We start from the raw sequence: 15,831 nt of genomic DNA on the forward strand, positions 1-15,831 counted from the left end.
TGCTTTGCTGACACGTGCACACCAGTCCCTGCTGCTGTTAGCTCCCCTCCTTAATGGGTGAAACCACTGACTTTTCCTTCAGTGTGGTTTTCTATAAAGATCTACACGGGTGCCCGGGTCTGGTCTGGCCTTGTCCTGGGCAGTGATTCACACACTCGTGTTGAGCAAATGACTTCCCTTCCCTGCTTTTCACGGTGGATTCACAAGAACATGATTTCTGTCTGAATGTGTAGAAAACAATTATCTCCTCCACTCATTGCCCTGGCTGCCAAGGCTCGCTCTGCAAGTCCAAAGCCCGGCTGCGTTTCTTCTTCAGTTACAACATGACTTAGAGGGCCGTCTATCTTAAATTGCTTTAGGGTAGAAGATGATGATAATCAACAATTTAATTTTTGTTTGACTTTGTTAACAGGGATTCATTTTTATAAACCCGTACTGGGAAGACAGAAGTAAAGACTAGGGAGGGCAGCAGAGTCATCACCTGTAATTTGGGTTTGACCCTGGACACATGCTTTCTTATTTCACGCACCCTCTTAACCCATTATCAGCCTCCTACATTTCCTGCCTCATTTGTTTTCGTGCTCTTAAAAAAATTTTTTTTTCTTTACACTTATGTTTCTTTGAGGATTTTTGATTTCATGACATGCTTCTTGATATCAGAATCAACTTTCTCCCAACATACCCAATTATTCTGTGGTTTAGTATTGCATGAATTTATTGACCTCACCAAATTAGGGTCATTTCCAAGCTTGAGTTCTCTGGACAGAATTGTACACAGGCAGGCAGGCAGGCACGCATGCACGCACACACACACTTCTCCAAACATCTCCAGCAGCAGACCCTTGGCCTCATAGATGCTATATCATTGTGCTGTTTGGGGCAGAGGTCAAGATCTCCACTCATTCCATTCAAGAACCCAGATAGAATACGGTGATCAATTTCTGAGCTGTCAAAATGGAAGCCACAGCCTTGTAAACATAGGTGCTCTTACAAGAAAAATTGAATATGAATGCGAAAATCTAAGGTATGTGGTAATTGCTGGCTGAGTGTCTTCCTCATGGCCCTGCCTCTATCGATGCTTTTATCCTACTGCTGAGTTTACTGAATGCTCCAGGACACATTTAATTGGTTATCTGCATGATTCTCCAATGATGACTGTCCTGGCTTGGCTTCCCCCAGGAAGCAGCTTCATGATCAAAATAAAGTATTGTTGGTGTTTCAAGCCACTAAGTCTGGAGTGTTTGTTATTCAGCTGTAGCCACTGGAACAGGTCTTTCTGTGAGGTCCAGGACATTTCTATCAGCTTCCTTCTTCCTGTTTATGTAGGCTATTTTTACTCAGTCCACTCTTATTAATTCCATGAGCCATCAGACTGTTTATGATCACAGAACCTAATAAAATATGACCTATTTCATAGACCCAAGAGGCTCAAAAATTTGGCTCCCAAAAATCCCTGTCATAAAAAGTGTAACAAATCATGACATCAGATGACCGCTGATCTAGTGTATATTTTAAAATCAGTTCAAGTTGGAGTTGATTTATGGTATAAACATATGTTCTATTTGATTTATTAATAATTAATATATAAGGTAATACTTAATATGGAAACTTTCATGGGGCTTCTGGTAGCAAATAATACTAGCCCACGTTTCCTGGCAGGGAGCAAATGTAAACTATCTGGATTGAGTAGAACCAAGTACGGTGCCATATCACACAACTGCTGGTAGCTGATGTGCGTGTTGGCACAACAAAGAGACATGATAGTCTTTCTCAGAATGAATGAGTATCCCTTTGGTTTATCAGGACACTTTACAAATCATCAGTCCTTATGTGCAAAAAAAAGAAAGACATTGGATGGGATATAACATGATAGTCACTGTGATAAGAGGTGCAGGGATTTCAAAGAATTTTCTCCACTTATGGGAGTTGCTCTGGGTAATGTAAATAGCCATGGCATGACCATAAATCCATAAACGTGCTCATCGGTAAAATAAAGTGAGGGATCAGTTGTCATTATCTGCTTCCTTCCCACCTCTGCCTGTGGAAACACAGCACCAGAGGTCTTTTGGAACATTTCCAGCAACTCCCCAGCCTGATGGGTGACCGGATACTCAGGTGGCTGGCAGGGGATTATTCCACTAGTTGTTGCAGTCAAGGATGCCTCTTTGGGTTTGTTGCACAAAGCCCTTGTGGATATGTCCACACTCCCTATTACCACCCTGATTCTGTGTGTGTTTATAGAATGGAAAATCTCATGTGTCTGAGCTACTACTCAAGTTATTTCATATTTTAACCACATTACCAAATTCCCAAAACCTGAGTATACTCCTACTACTGAAAAGAGAATTTTTCTCAGGGGACTCCACAGTAGACTGTATTTTCCAAATGTGACTCCAAAAATATTCTCCAGTTCTCAAGTTCTCCTCAAAGGAATGGTCAGACCAGCCTTCAGACTGCTTAGCCCAGTAGAATATAGCAGAAAGGTCCTTAGCTGGCCTGGTGGCTTCTGCTTCCTGCTCCCTGGAAGCCACCCACCATGGAAGAAATAGGGCTATCCTGAGACCGCCATGCTCTGAGGAGTCCAAACTCCACCGAGAGGCCCTGAGGGTTGAGCTGTCACATGGAGGGGGAGCAGGGACACTTAGGTGGCAAAGAGCAGTACTAAGTGACTAGATGTGGAAGGAAGAAGCATCTTGCAAATGAGTCTTCCAGCCCCAGCCAGGTGGAGTAGAGGTGAACCATCCCAGTCAAAACCACTTCAAATTTCAGACCCATCATGAGTTTAAGCCATTAAGTTTTTTTTAACTGAAGTATAGTCAGTTACAGTGTGTCCATTTCTGGTGTACAGCACAGTGTCCCAGTCATGCACATACATATGTGTATTTGTTTTCATATTCTTTTTCATTAAAGGTTATTACAAGATACTTAAAATAGTTCCCTGTGCTATACAGAAGAGATTTGGTTTTTATCTATTTTTATCTATTATGGTTATCATTGGCAAATCTCAAACTCCCAAACTTATCCTTTCCCACCTTCTTTCCCCCAGTAACCATAAGATCATTTACCATGTCTGTGAGTCTGTTTCTATGTTGTAGATGAGTTTGTTGGCATCTTCTATTTTTTTTTTTTAGATTCCACATATAAGCAATACCTCTTTCTCTTTCTAGCTTACTTCATTTAGAATAACGATATTCATGTTGCTGCTAATGGTACTGTTTTATTCTTTTTTATGACTGAGTAGTATTCCATTGTATAAATATACTACATCTTCTTTATCCAGTCACCTATCAATGGACATTTAGATTGCTTCCATGTCTTGTAAGTCATTAAGTCTTGAGGTTGCTTGTTATACAACAATAAACAAGTGAAACAACCCCTGGTGTTTTGCCCAGTCCCAACTTTTCTGCCAATTTATACCATCTATGTTCCATTCAGTTCAAGGTGGCAGTGTTTCTGCTGCTATAACTTAGTTTTTGAGACACTTGTAGGCCTTGAGCATATTTTCACTGAGTTTCACTTAAGATATATCCACCAATGTTTTCCAAATAATTCCTTCTCTAGCTTTGGCCTCTGCTGAGAGGGTTGAGGAAAAATGTTCTTAAGTTTCCCCAGGCCCTCTTGACCTTATCAGTCAAACCAGATCTTCTTAATCTCTTAGAAGAGTCATTTATGTGGCTAAAAACTTCTGTACTTTTAAGAACTTTCAGGATTTCAGCAGAGTGGTAGTCACATAATCAGCCTTTTCTCCATGCCATGGTTTGGGCATCGATTTCTGTCTTTTAGGATCATCCATTACCTGCAGAGGCTGAGTTTTCCAAACCGTCAAGTCTTCTTCCTTCAATTCACCTCTCTTCTATCACATTTTACTCTAAGCAGTAATAAGACACCAAGCAACACCTCCAACCCTTTGCTTGGAAATCTCCTTAACTGTGTCTTCAAGTTCATTGCTTGTGAGTTCTGTTTTCCATTAACTGCAGGGCTCAATGTCACTGAACTTCCTGCTATGTTATAACAAGTGTGTGCCTTCCTCCAGACTCCAACTTCCTCACTTCCTTCCTTGCCCTCAGCAGTAATATCCTTTAAGACCAGGTTTCTACCAATAATCTGTTCACAGTGACTCAGGCTTTTTCTGTGATGCTCCTGTGTCTTTACTGGAAGAATCTCTAACACCCATATTTCAGCCAGACAAACTGGAGGGGTCCCTTCTAACGCATCAAGCTGAGACAGTGAATCCAGAATCTCATCTTAAAGAGGCTGTATCAATACATTCAGGCTCAGCCAGCCTGATATTCCTTCCACCTTGATACCACCCCCTTAAGATCCACTCCTACACGTATTCCCAAGGATTCTGTAGATACAAAGTAGGGAAGTCACCAGTTTTCCAGAAGCAGACCACACCTCTCTGTGGGTAAACTTTGCACCTCACCCATTAGGGCCTGCTGGGACTTGAGTTCAGTTATAGGTCCAGAAGCAGAGAGTGGCGATGGGGGTGGGTCCTGAGGACAATCAGCAGTACCTTCAGGCCCTGTGCAGGGGAAGGCCCACTGCAAGTCTTCAGGCAAAGGGGAACTAACCTCTTCAGCGGGGAGAAGGGCTCCTTCTACCATTGTGCCAGGGCTCCCCACGACCACGCCCAGTTCACCTCCCAGGACTAGACATGTCAGCTGTGCCCAGTGCTGTGACTGCCTCAGAGGGATGGGAATCAAAACCAACCAAGGAAAAAGGCACATGGAGAAAGTCTGGAGGAAACCACGCACAGGCCTCTGAGAGCCCCCTCCCCGTGAAGTCACACAGGATGCACTCAACTCCTCCACCGACGAACCGTGAGGACATGTGGGAATGCTGTCTCCCAGGGAATCAGAGGCCCAGAAGGAAAACAGGTCTTACATAAATCCCATTGTTTGCACAAACAGGCTAGGAACATGGAGAGACTTTCATCATTTAAGGAACGAGGGGATCCCTTCCAAAGTCCAAGTTCCCTTGGAGTCAACTGAGGGTCAGCCTTGCAAGCAGACCTTTCTATGTTTAACTCTTTCCTACACAACTTTCCAAGAAGATATGGTGGCCTTTAGGGACTTGAGGCCCCCAGTTTAATTGCCTCTGTTCATACGTCCCTGTTCCAATTTTCCTGATTCCACTCCTTCCCAATCAGTGCAGTGCGGTAATTCAGCCCTCACAGAGTAAGACTCTGGGTTGGCTTGGTTGTCATGATAACTGAGGGCTGCCTCTGGCATTTGGTAGGAAGAGAATAGGGATGCTGTTCACCCCACAAAGTAACTAACTTCTCCTGCTCTCACATGAAGTTTGAATGCCCACTCAGATGTTCACACAGATGGAAAAATCCATTTATAATTATCTGAACCTTTCATCTAAATCTTTACACGTAAATACAAGGAATATTATTACACAGGATGAAAACACTGACATTTCCAAGAATGTATCTATGGTGTAAATTAAGAGGAGATTTTTCTCTATTTTGTCTGGAACTTTGCCAGGCATGGTTCATTGTTTTAGAAAATCGCATTCCTAATGACAAAGCCACGTGTGGTGTTTGAGTCCCAGGAGCAGCACCTGCATCGTGAGTTTGCATCTGTGGGCGGGGCATCCAGAGTGGTTCCGTGAGAAAGGGGTGGTTATTTCAAAGTGCCAATTATAGAGACAAAAATTTTCAGCTGAATATTGGCTTTCTTCTCTCAAATCCAGCCTTGTTCACTGTAAGTGGGTACAAAGATCTCTGTCACCTCCTTGTCTTGGAGTGAGGTCGCCCCGTGTCTTTGGCCATGATGCATGTTGTTAAGGAGTGAATTTGTTCACATGCTTCAGTTTTCCATTTCTATGCAACAAACCATCCTAAAAAATAGTACCTTTTCAAACAACAAAAACTGTTTATCGTTGATCACAGTTCTGCAAGTGGACTGGAATGAGCAGTGTGGCTTTTCCAGCCTGCAGAGTGCTGTTGACTGTAGATGCTGGAGGCCTGACCGAGCTGGGGCACCTCGGGTGGTGCATGGAGCAGCAGTGACTGGTCAGCGGGTAGCTTAGCTTTATGTGGGCAGGAGGGCCTTGTTACCCTCCACATACCCTGGTGCCTGGGCATCTCCCAGAGCTGTGGGTGGACTTGAAGACACAATGTCCTAAGCCTGGAATAGCCCAGCCTTGGCAGACCCAGAACACCAAGCACTCAATGGCTCAGAGAAATCTCAGGCCCAGCCCAGATTCCAGGGGAAGGGAAATGGGCTCTAAGGGGGTGGCCAATAATTTATGGCCACCCATCACAGTACCCAACAGATAAATTGGAGAATAAGACCACCTCATAAAAACAAAACCAAAAAAAAAAAAAGCCACTTTCCATGAGGTGGGTTAGCTCTGTGCAGCTATACACCAAGAGGTGTAGGTGATGGGTGCCCTCTACCCAGCTCAAAGCCGTTGCCTTCTGAGAGCTAACACCTCAAGCCCCATCACCCGTGGGCCACACCTGTCAAGTATGTGTGATGCCGGTCCCCGAGCATCAGAATTTCATGATAGAAGTATCCATGACAGAAACTCAAACATGAGAAAGCATTTTGGCTATATAAACCCAAGTATGAATGATAAAGGACAGCCTTGAATATTGAGGAGAAGCTTGAAGTAATAAAATATTTGGTAAGACACGGAGATACGTGTTATTGCAAGAGAATCACACCCACAGGAATCCACGTTGTACAGCAAGAGGAAAACGGCACTGAGAGAAAAAATAAAATACAATAAGATAAAGTGAGATAAGGAACACAAAATAATGATACTATGGTAATCAGCTCCACTAAGTGTGACCAGAAATCACTTGCAGTGAATGGAAGGGGACAACTCTAATGCTGAGTGCAATAGAATTTTGGCTTTGAGCCAGCGAGAAGACACAGAATGAGGATGAGCCATGGCCACCCACCCTAGAACGGTGGCATTTCATCCTGTGAATGACATGGCCCTTCCAAAGCCCCTTTCTCCAAAAGCCACACCCACCCACCAAACCTCACGTGCTTGTCAAGGTAAATGGCAAACTGTTTTGTATTCCTTTATTTATGAAGAATTTAAGATGCTTCACACTGCAGCACTATTTCAGTAAGGTTCCTCACTTATTGTGTAATGAGTTAATTATAAGGTCACACAGATGTTGAATATTCTATTGCTACCATTACTTTCCCCATAAGCAGTTACTACACACAAAATTCCATCACATAGTGAATTTTACGAGCACATATTCTGCTTTGTAGAAGAAACAACCTTAGATTGAAACTCGTGGTATTTTATTAGGAATTATTTTCTTTTTACTTCTCCATACTGTTACTGTTGAACCCAAGCTTGTGTGCCCGATGCACAGTGAGGCCAAACAAACTGACACATCAGAGCTTGGAGCAGAGGAAGTTTTATTGCAGGGCCATGCAAGGAGAATGGGGTGGCTCATGCTTTAAAGACTTGAACTCCCTGATGGTTTTAGGGGAAGTTTTATAGGCAAAATTTGGGGAGAGGTCTGCAGGCTGCGTGAGCTTCCTCTGATTGGTTGGTGGGGAGGTAATAGGGTGGTGGTCCAGGAATCTCAATCATCAGCCTTCTGGTTACAGCCAGTCTAGGGTCCAAGTGCTTATGCTCAGCATGAGGTTCCTGTCCTCTACCTGGGTGGGGCCGTATTTCCCACAGAAGAACTCAGAGACCTGCATCAGGTTGTTATGCGATCTCGTACCCCTTGAGGAGGAAGTAGGACCTTGCCCCGTCGCTGCACTACTGTTTCTTGGCTGCCTTTTCTGTGTTTCTGTATCCCCTCGCTCCTCTAGTTAGTAACTGTTTGAATCTGCCATTCAGAATCCAAGGAAACTCTAGGAGGCTTAAACTTTTTCCTGAAAACAAGAAATGGGGGACATGGAAGGACGTTTGTACCCGGGAGGGCCCCACAAGGTTCTGCTGGGTTTCACTGTGGCTAGATACTTAAGTATATCCATGTGAAGATGCATACTTATACACGTACAGCACATATCTACACAAGATGTGTTATGTGTGAATTTCATCATAGGACAGTGAAGGGGTATAAAAAGATATGTTTATAAAAGGGGAAACTGGGAATAGGGCTGGGCATGCACTCCATGATCTCAGAGATTTACCACCAATGCAGCTCATTCCCTGGGCTGGGGTCCAGAGGCCCCTATGTTAGTTGTCTGTTGGCGCCTAAGAAACACTGAGAAATGTCATGGTTTACAGCAACAGTCATTCGTTATCTTTCCTGGTCCTGTAGGTCACAAATTGGACAGAGAGCAGCAGGGTGGTTGGTCTCTGCCCCATGGCATCTGGACTCTGTAGGGGATGTGAAGTGGGGCAGGACCACCTCAAGGCCATCCTTCATAAATCTGGCAGTTTGTGCTGGCTGTTGGCTCCTGGCTGGAATGCCTACATGTGACCTCTCCATATGGCTTGGATTCCTCCTGGCAAGGTGGCTGCTATCCAAGGACAAGCACCCCAGAGAAGCTCGGAAGAAGCCATACTACTTTTATGGCCCAGCCAAGAAAGTCCTACAGTGCCAATTTGCGTGCATCTCTTGGTCGAGGCACATACAAGTGTCCCCCTGGGTTTAAGGGGCGGTATTCCACCTCAGCTCCCGGGGGAGGAAGTCAGCACTGCATTGTCAGGGGAGCTTGTAGGATGGCATAGACAATGGTGTGATCATCTTTACCAGATGCAGTCTGCCCAGCCCCCAAACAAGGGCTTTGGGTAAACCCACCACCAGAGAGGTACATGCGAACTAAGAAAGGGATGGGGGAGGAGGAGTGAGGAGGAGGAAGAGGGAGGGATGAAAGGAATGCTGTAAAAGCATGCACAAAACTAAAGCAGTAGTCAAGCTGAATCTTCCTAGAACATCATAATGAACTGAAATCTCTCAGACTCTGTGATAAACATTCCATGTTTATTTGGATCATGTTTTGAAAGAAAACAGTTTCAGGATTTCCTTAAAAAATGACATCACGTGTAGTGTCTTACCAGCGGATTTTGTGCAGAACTGAACTGTCCTTTACCAATTTAGTTCCAGAGTGTTTTTTTAAAAGTCACATTTACCTTCATATCTGTTGGAGGGAGTATAAAGAAAAGCAGTTCATTTAGTCGTAATTCTTGCTGTGTATGTGGCATATGTGCATGTGCAATGGCTGTTGGTGTCTGTTAGGTATGTGTGAGTGGGGCACGTGTGTGTCGTGTATGTGTACAAAACAAAACAAATGAAAGAAGGAATATTTCAGGTGTTCAGTTGCTTATTATTTGTGTGACTTGTTACCTTACTGGATATGGACTGGTGGGCCAGGAGTAGCTAAGCCAGTTGCTTCCCATCCAGTGACCCCTCCCTCTATAAAATGGGGGTGGGAACACTGACCCCCTCATCCCATGCCCCTGTGGCATCCTTCCTCCCCTTGGGAATCCAAGCTCCACGTGTGGAGTTTCATAGAAAACCGTAGTGTACAGCACGCTCTTCCCATCGTGCCCGATGGAGTGGCGTGGCCGAGGCGGGTCAGCGTGGAGGGTGACCGCAGCGCTTTTCCTGCAACAAAAACCAAGGAAACACTAGACTTTGGAGTTTGCCCTGCCCACAGTAGGCACCCAGTAAATGTTTGTGAATAAGTGAATCCGGAAAGCTCTACACCCCAGTTTCTTTTCACCTTCCCTGAGCAGCAGGAGGCAGGGCTGGAGCCATTCCAAACAACCAGTCTGAACAATTTGCATTTTCTACACAGGGCAGTTACCATCCATGCCAGAGTAGCACAAGGAAACCAAACAAACGTGTTTTCAGATTCTCTGAACTGAACGAAAACCTCATCCTCAAAAGAGTTCAGTTCCTGTTCACAACCATGAGTTTGCATAACGTTACCTGGATTGAGACAGCGTCTCTGGAAAACCAGCTGGATAATTACATCTTAAAAGCCAAGTACAAGATGTGACATTTTACACACAGTGCGCCAAACAAAGCGAAATGTTTAATGTTTATTCTGCCCTACTGGCCCTCTGGCCTTCTGTTTGAAAGCACCTTATGAAAATTAAAAATTCAAACAGCCAGAAAGCCCTCGCAGAGACCGCGAGAGAAATGACGGTGGACTGTTTAGGAACAGTGGTTCTCATACTGCCCGTCTGCAGCTTCCTCCACTTTCAGGGCTTCCCGGGTCCCCTCCCTGTTCCTTGGGGAAAGGCTTTCACTTTGTAGCTCTGCTTGTGACGTGCAGGGAAATCACAGGGAAGGTGGCTGCCATCGCGCTGCCCTTGTGTGTCAGTTACCTTCCGACCACGACAGGCGTTTGGAGTCTTACTCTCACTTTTTTCTCTCTCTTGAAAGCCGTGTCTGGTCAGAGGCCCGGATGTGTCCCAGGTGGGCAAGAGTCTCTTCCAGAATCTCTTTTCTGGAATATGCTAAATACAGATTTCATTTCCAAGTCAGCACAGAGTACATTACTATTATGTTTTTCAAAGTGGAAGCACTGGAATTTGGTTTAGAGATTCTGTGCTGATGAACTAGGGTCAACCTGCCATTCCTATTTCCAGGAACTAGTCTTTTTTTTTTTCTTATTCTAGTGATGACCTTTGAGGAATTTGTTCATTTCTCCCCTAAAGCTGTGAAGGAAAGTTGGAGATTGAATGGGAATATAGGATGAAAGAGAAAGAAAGGGAAGAAAAACAAAGAAACTTAAACTCTTGAGCTTTATGTTTTTTGCACAATTATTGAATAAATGTGTCCCCAAGATTCTGAAGTCTCTCCATCCATCACCAAATGATTGAGCAAGGTAGGGCTTGGGGAACAGGGCATCTGTCCTCTGACTCAAATTGGAGAGCACAGCTTGGCTGCACTGGAGATTCTGCAGAGCACCAGGAGACTGTGCCTTGGTTCTGGGGTGCAGCCCAACCCTAGCCATGCACCAGGGTAATGTGAAAACAAACTGAGGTCATCTTCACAAAGGGTATAACTGATGGTCTACCTATGCTGGAAGCCATGATGTTATCTGGCCCTGACTCACTTCCAGCTTGTCACCACCAGCTCTTTTCTGTGTGGAGCCAACGTTCCTTCAGGCCTGAAATCTCCTAATTAAGCACACCAAGCCTTCATCTCATCAGAGAGGAGCTAATGAAGAAGCTGAGTTGCATAACAGAGCATTGTCCCTATTCACCCACCTCCACTCTTGTGCAACAGGCCGTGGCGATTAGATGGAGCACACAGCAAAAAGGCAGGAAGGTGTCTCTTCAGGGACCTTTCCATACCTGGGAAATGGGGAGCTCAGGCCATGGCAGAACCAAACCGTCTGTGGCCAGCCCTGCGGAGACCAGCACAGCTGGGCCTCTTGAAATTTCCAATCTACTGCCGGGGGGAGGGTTTCCACCTAACTTGTTTGGAATGTGAGATACGGTTAGTCTTTGCCTTTTAATTTATTAAATCAAAAACCTGTGATGTCTTTGTCTCTAAATCTATACACACACACACTTACGTTATATATCATAACTGGCTGATACAAATGAAGAACCATGTGTTGGTTTAATTGCCCATAACTGATGCAAGTATGTAGCCATCAGTGTTCAGCTTAGGAAACCAAAAAAGTTCTAGGTACTTGATCAAGAGAAGGTTTAATACTCAGAATTCAGTGTTTTAAAAACTATTGAAGGAACAGGTTTTAGGCTGGGGTTCTTGGAATGACTTTTGGAACAATAAGGACCAGCCCAGTTGGGGAATTACTGTCTCTGAGTTCATTGCTGGAGCCACACTAGGCAAAGTTCAGAGCCATTGGGGCTGTGCCCAAAAACATCGAGGTGGGACTTTCCTCATGCTCAGGAAATCAGAGGATGGACACTGGGGACACACTTGGAGGAGAAAGCAACAGAGACAGAACCCACAGGAAGGGCACCCAGCCTCAACCTTGCCTTGCCAATCCTTCTCTAGACTAAGGGTCTGCTAACCTTTCCTGGAAAGAATTAGGAAATATTTTTGGCTCTCTGGACAGTAGAGTCTCTCTCACAGCTACCCAACCAGGACATTATAGTGCCAAAGCAGCATGGATAATTTGCAAATGAATTAATATTCTATGGTCCTGTCCACAAAAACAGAGGGCCCACCAGATTTGGTCCGTGGGCCATACTAGGCCAAACCTTGCTCTAATGAATCTCAATAGAACTTAACTTACCCCCAGAATCCTCATTGCAAGGGAGTATTGAAAGTGTAGTTTTTAGTTTTCCAGTGAAATGGCCCTGAGACAGTGAGGGAGAGTTGCTTTCCTGCCTAATGAAAGCATGTTATTTCTGCTGCTTTTATGTATTTGAATAAAGGAGAAGCATTAGCCAGAATGGAAGGTATGTACCAGGCACCAAGGGCTATGGTGCTTTTTCTCCAGTAAAGAGACCACATCATGATGAATAACGCCAGTTAGAATTGATTTATAATAACTTTACTGTTATTCTCCAAGAAGTCTCTGTCCTCTGATGGGTCAATAAACAAGAGAGGATGTGGAGCCCCCCCCCGCTGCACCTTGCAGCACTGTGGTTCTCCCAGAGGTGCTGTGCTGACTTTGGTTTTACCCAGAGGGTGGTTCCAGGTTGCTCCACTTGATTATTTCTGGCAGAGAGGCCCTCTGTCCCTCAGTGAGGGAACCAAGGTGGAGGATGCAGCCAATCATTGAGTATGTCTCTTTTTTCTAAATTATTGAGGCACAGTAGACATAACATTCTGTAAGTTTCAGGTGTGTACCATAGTGATTCACAGTTTTTAAAGGTTATACTTCACTTATCATGATGAAAACTTTACCCTAACTGTACATTCAGGAGCTAGGAAAGTGAACACAGGATGGGTTTCCAGAGCCACTGGATCTCCTGGGAAATGGACATGGGTTGAAATTCCATTTATCCCCTGACCTTCCCACCTTCCATTAAGTCCCAGTCCTGGAGTAGACTCATCAGCTCGGAGACCACATCAGTTGCTCCCTGACAAGCTGGGCCTCCCTTTCTCCTGGGCACAGCCACCCTGGTTAATGGCTTCTGGTCATGTGCAGGAAGGGAGAGGGGAAAAGCCACAGTGTGTTCTTGGAGTAGCTTCTCAGGGTCTGAGGTCAAGGGACTCAGTCAGCTCCTCATTCAAGACCCTTCCTCAGGCATCCTCACCCCAGGCTCCAGAGGGTTGACTCAAGGGCTGCTCACCATGGTGTCCATGTACTTCATGGACACCATGGCCAATATGATCTCCCGGAGACCTGTGGCCCAGACACCTTGGTCACAGCTTGGCTCTGCCACTGGTCACTGTGGTCATTCTCATCTTGTCTCTGAGGTAGGGGTTGATAAGGCCTCCTGACATTTCTACCCAGACCACCTGCAGGAAATTCACCACTCACCTGATCATGAAAGGATCATGCCCTTTTCATTTGTTCAGTGAAAGAACTGTGATGTATTTAACACAGACTTCTTGCGTGATTTCTTTACCTACTTATGTATCACTGCGAGTGATGAAAATCTGTGTGCTGTGTTTCAGTGCTCAAAGCAAACACAAATTTGGAATTGTTTGAGTTGGCACCATTTGGAGTTCTGCCTCTACTGAGAGTAAGGATAAAGCCGGTGGAAACAGACCTTACAGAGGCATTTCCTGTTATCAGCCAGAACCAGAGCAGAGCAATAAAGTAATCTGTATGAATCAGAAATCTACTTAGCTGAAGCTTTTTAAGAAATCCTACCCCATAACCATTGTGGTTGCAAACCTGGAAAAACTCTAGGTCTCTGAGATTTGAGGTGACTTGTCTGTGGCAGCCAGATTACATGAGACTCAACTCAGAAGCAGAGACAGGTGAGGGGCACCCCAAGTGGACAACTGCTTCTAAAGGAGGCATCAGTCTGGGGCACGGCCCTGATTCCTCTGCCTCAAGGCACAGGACTGCCAGCAGTGAGGATGGGGCACAGCTGCAGGGTGGCTCTGAGCTCAGGCCCAGGAGAGCTTAGCAAAAATGCACAGACTCTGGAACCAAGTGGCCTGGGTTTGAATCCCACTTCCATCACTTGCTGGAGAAGTTATTAGTTTTTGTCTTAGTTTCCCCATCTATAAAATAGAGATGAGAGAGATTGTTTTGAGATTAAATTAATTAATTCATGTAAAACACTGTGAGCAGTGCCTGCACACTGAAGCTCAGCACAGCACACACATCATCAATGTTGGGGGTGAGGTGGGTGCAGTGGTGGGGATTAGGGATGAAGACAGAATGCTACAGGGCTTCCGTTATTTAACTGGGCTTCACATACCCCTGTGTGGTGCCTGGATGGGGTTATGCTAACTTTTTCCAATTTTAATTTTAATTTTAATTTATTTTTTTGTAAATGAGCTTCTCTCTCAATGAAGGGTTAAAAAAAAAAATCATGTTTAGTTCAAGACCAGCCATGCTTCAGGCCAAAAGCACAACCGGAAAACTCTGCAGCCCACCCTCCTTCCCAGGTGTTCCTGCCTGATAAACCCTTCCAGGCCCAGGTAGCAGGAGCTGTGGTCACCCTTCAGGGAGCCACTGGATGTCTCAGCCCTGGATCTGCTGATGCTTCCGAGGACAGTAAGTGGGCAAATAGCCCCTTCCCCTGGCCTCCCTCTTCCCTGCCCTTTCTTTTTCTTTGAATCCCAGAAGTTCTACATCTGCGAGGAAGTTTGAAATACTCTTAATTCATGCAACATCCCTTCAAGGCATCCAAAAAGCTTGCTCCTGAAAGAAATGTGATTTGTGCCGGAGAGAGTTACCCGTGAAGAGCAGTCCACTCCCTCAGTGTTCTGGGTTGAGTTCAGGGTTCTCAGTCAAGCCCCTCAACTCAAGGAACCCCAGCACAGGCAGCCACATCCTCGGTCTTCAAGTGCAGTCAATTCAGCTACCCATGCCTAGCAGGGGATACATGGTCTTTGTGCAAAAGAAGCGCAAACACTCTGGATTCATGTGGTTGGGCCACAAATAGCTTTGTTGGCATCGACAGCTCTGAGGATGACTAGAGCAGTGTTCCATTCATAAACGGAACCAGGAGCCCCCTCCGGGCAGCCTTCAAGAACCTTAAGCAGGAGAGATTAGAAAAATGAGAATGAGACCCATCAAAGGAGGAGGAGCAAAGAGAGAAAACACATGGCCTATGGCAGCGGTGAACTGGAGAAGTTAGCCCAGTCTTCTAAGAGAGCAGCTAGAACAGTGAGAAAATATTAAAAAAGAAAGAAAGAATTTGCCTGGAGGCACGGAAGATAAAACCAGCCAACAAGGAATTAACAAGGAAGGATTTGGGAGCTAAAGGAAGGACAAGGGTGGTGAACCCAGTCTTCCCAGAGATGTTTACCAATTGCAAAAAAAAAAAAAAAAGGCAGTTAAGAGAGAACAAGAGGGGGCAAGAGCCCCTGGCAGCCTTTCAGTGGAGGAGCTAAAACCTGGAGCCCAGTACCAGCCAAAGGGCAGGAGAGAGTCACAGGCCACCTACACTCCAGGTGGGGGCCACGAAGGGCTACATCCTAGGAATAAGGGTGACAGAGATGTTATTCATCTCTCAGAGGGACTGAATCCCAGCTTCAAGTCATGTGTAAAACTGGATTGTGGTGAATGTTCCAGCTGACAGCCAAGAAAAAGCACAAATCCTTCCTCGGGGAAGATAACAGCAGACTAGACCTCAGATTACTCCTACTACTTGTCATACACAGCATTTGATCCGCAAATGCAAATTCCAAATACCCATGAGACCAAAGTAAAGGAATGTAAGCCAAGAAAGGCAAGAGAAAAGAGAACAATCTCTTAAGAACTCCCCCCAAAAATGGAGTCATCAGAATCAAACTTTTTAAAAACTTTTTTTTATTTTGAAAAT

The sequence above is a fragment of the Camelus dromedarius genome, chromosome 25, assembly GCF_036321535.1.
Source record: "Camelus dromedarius isolate mCamDro1 chromosome 25, mCamDro1.pat, whole genome shotgun sequence".
Taxonomy (NCBI): domain Eukaryota; kingdom Metazoa; phylum Chordata; class Mammalia; order Artiodactyla; family Camelidae; genus Camelus; species Camelus dromedarius.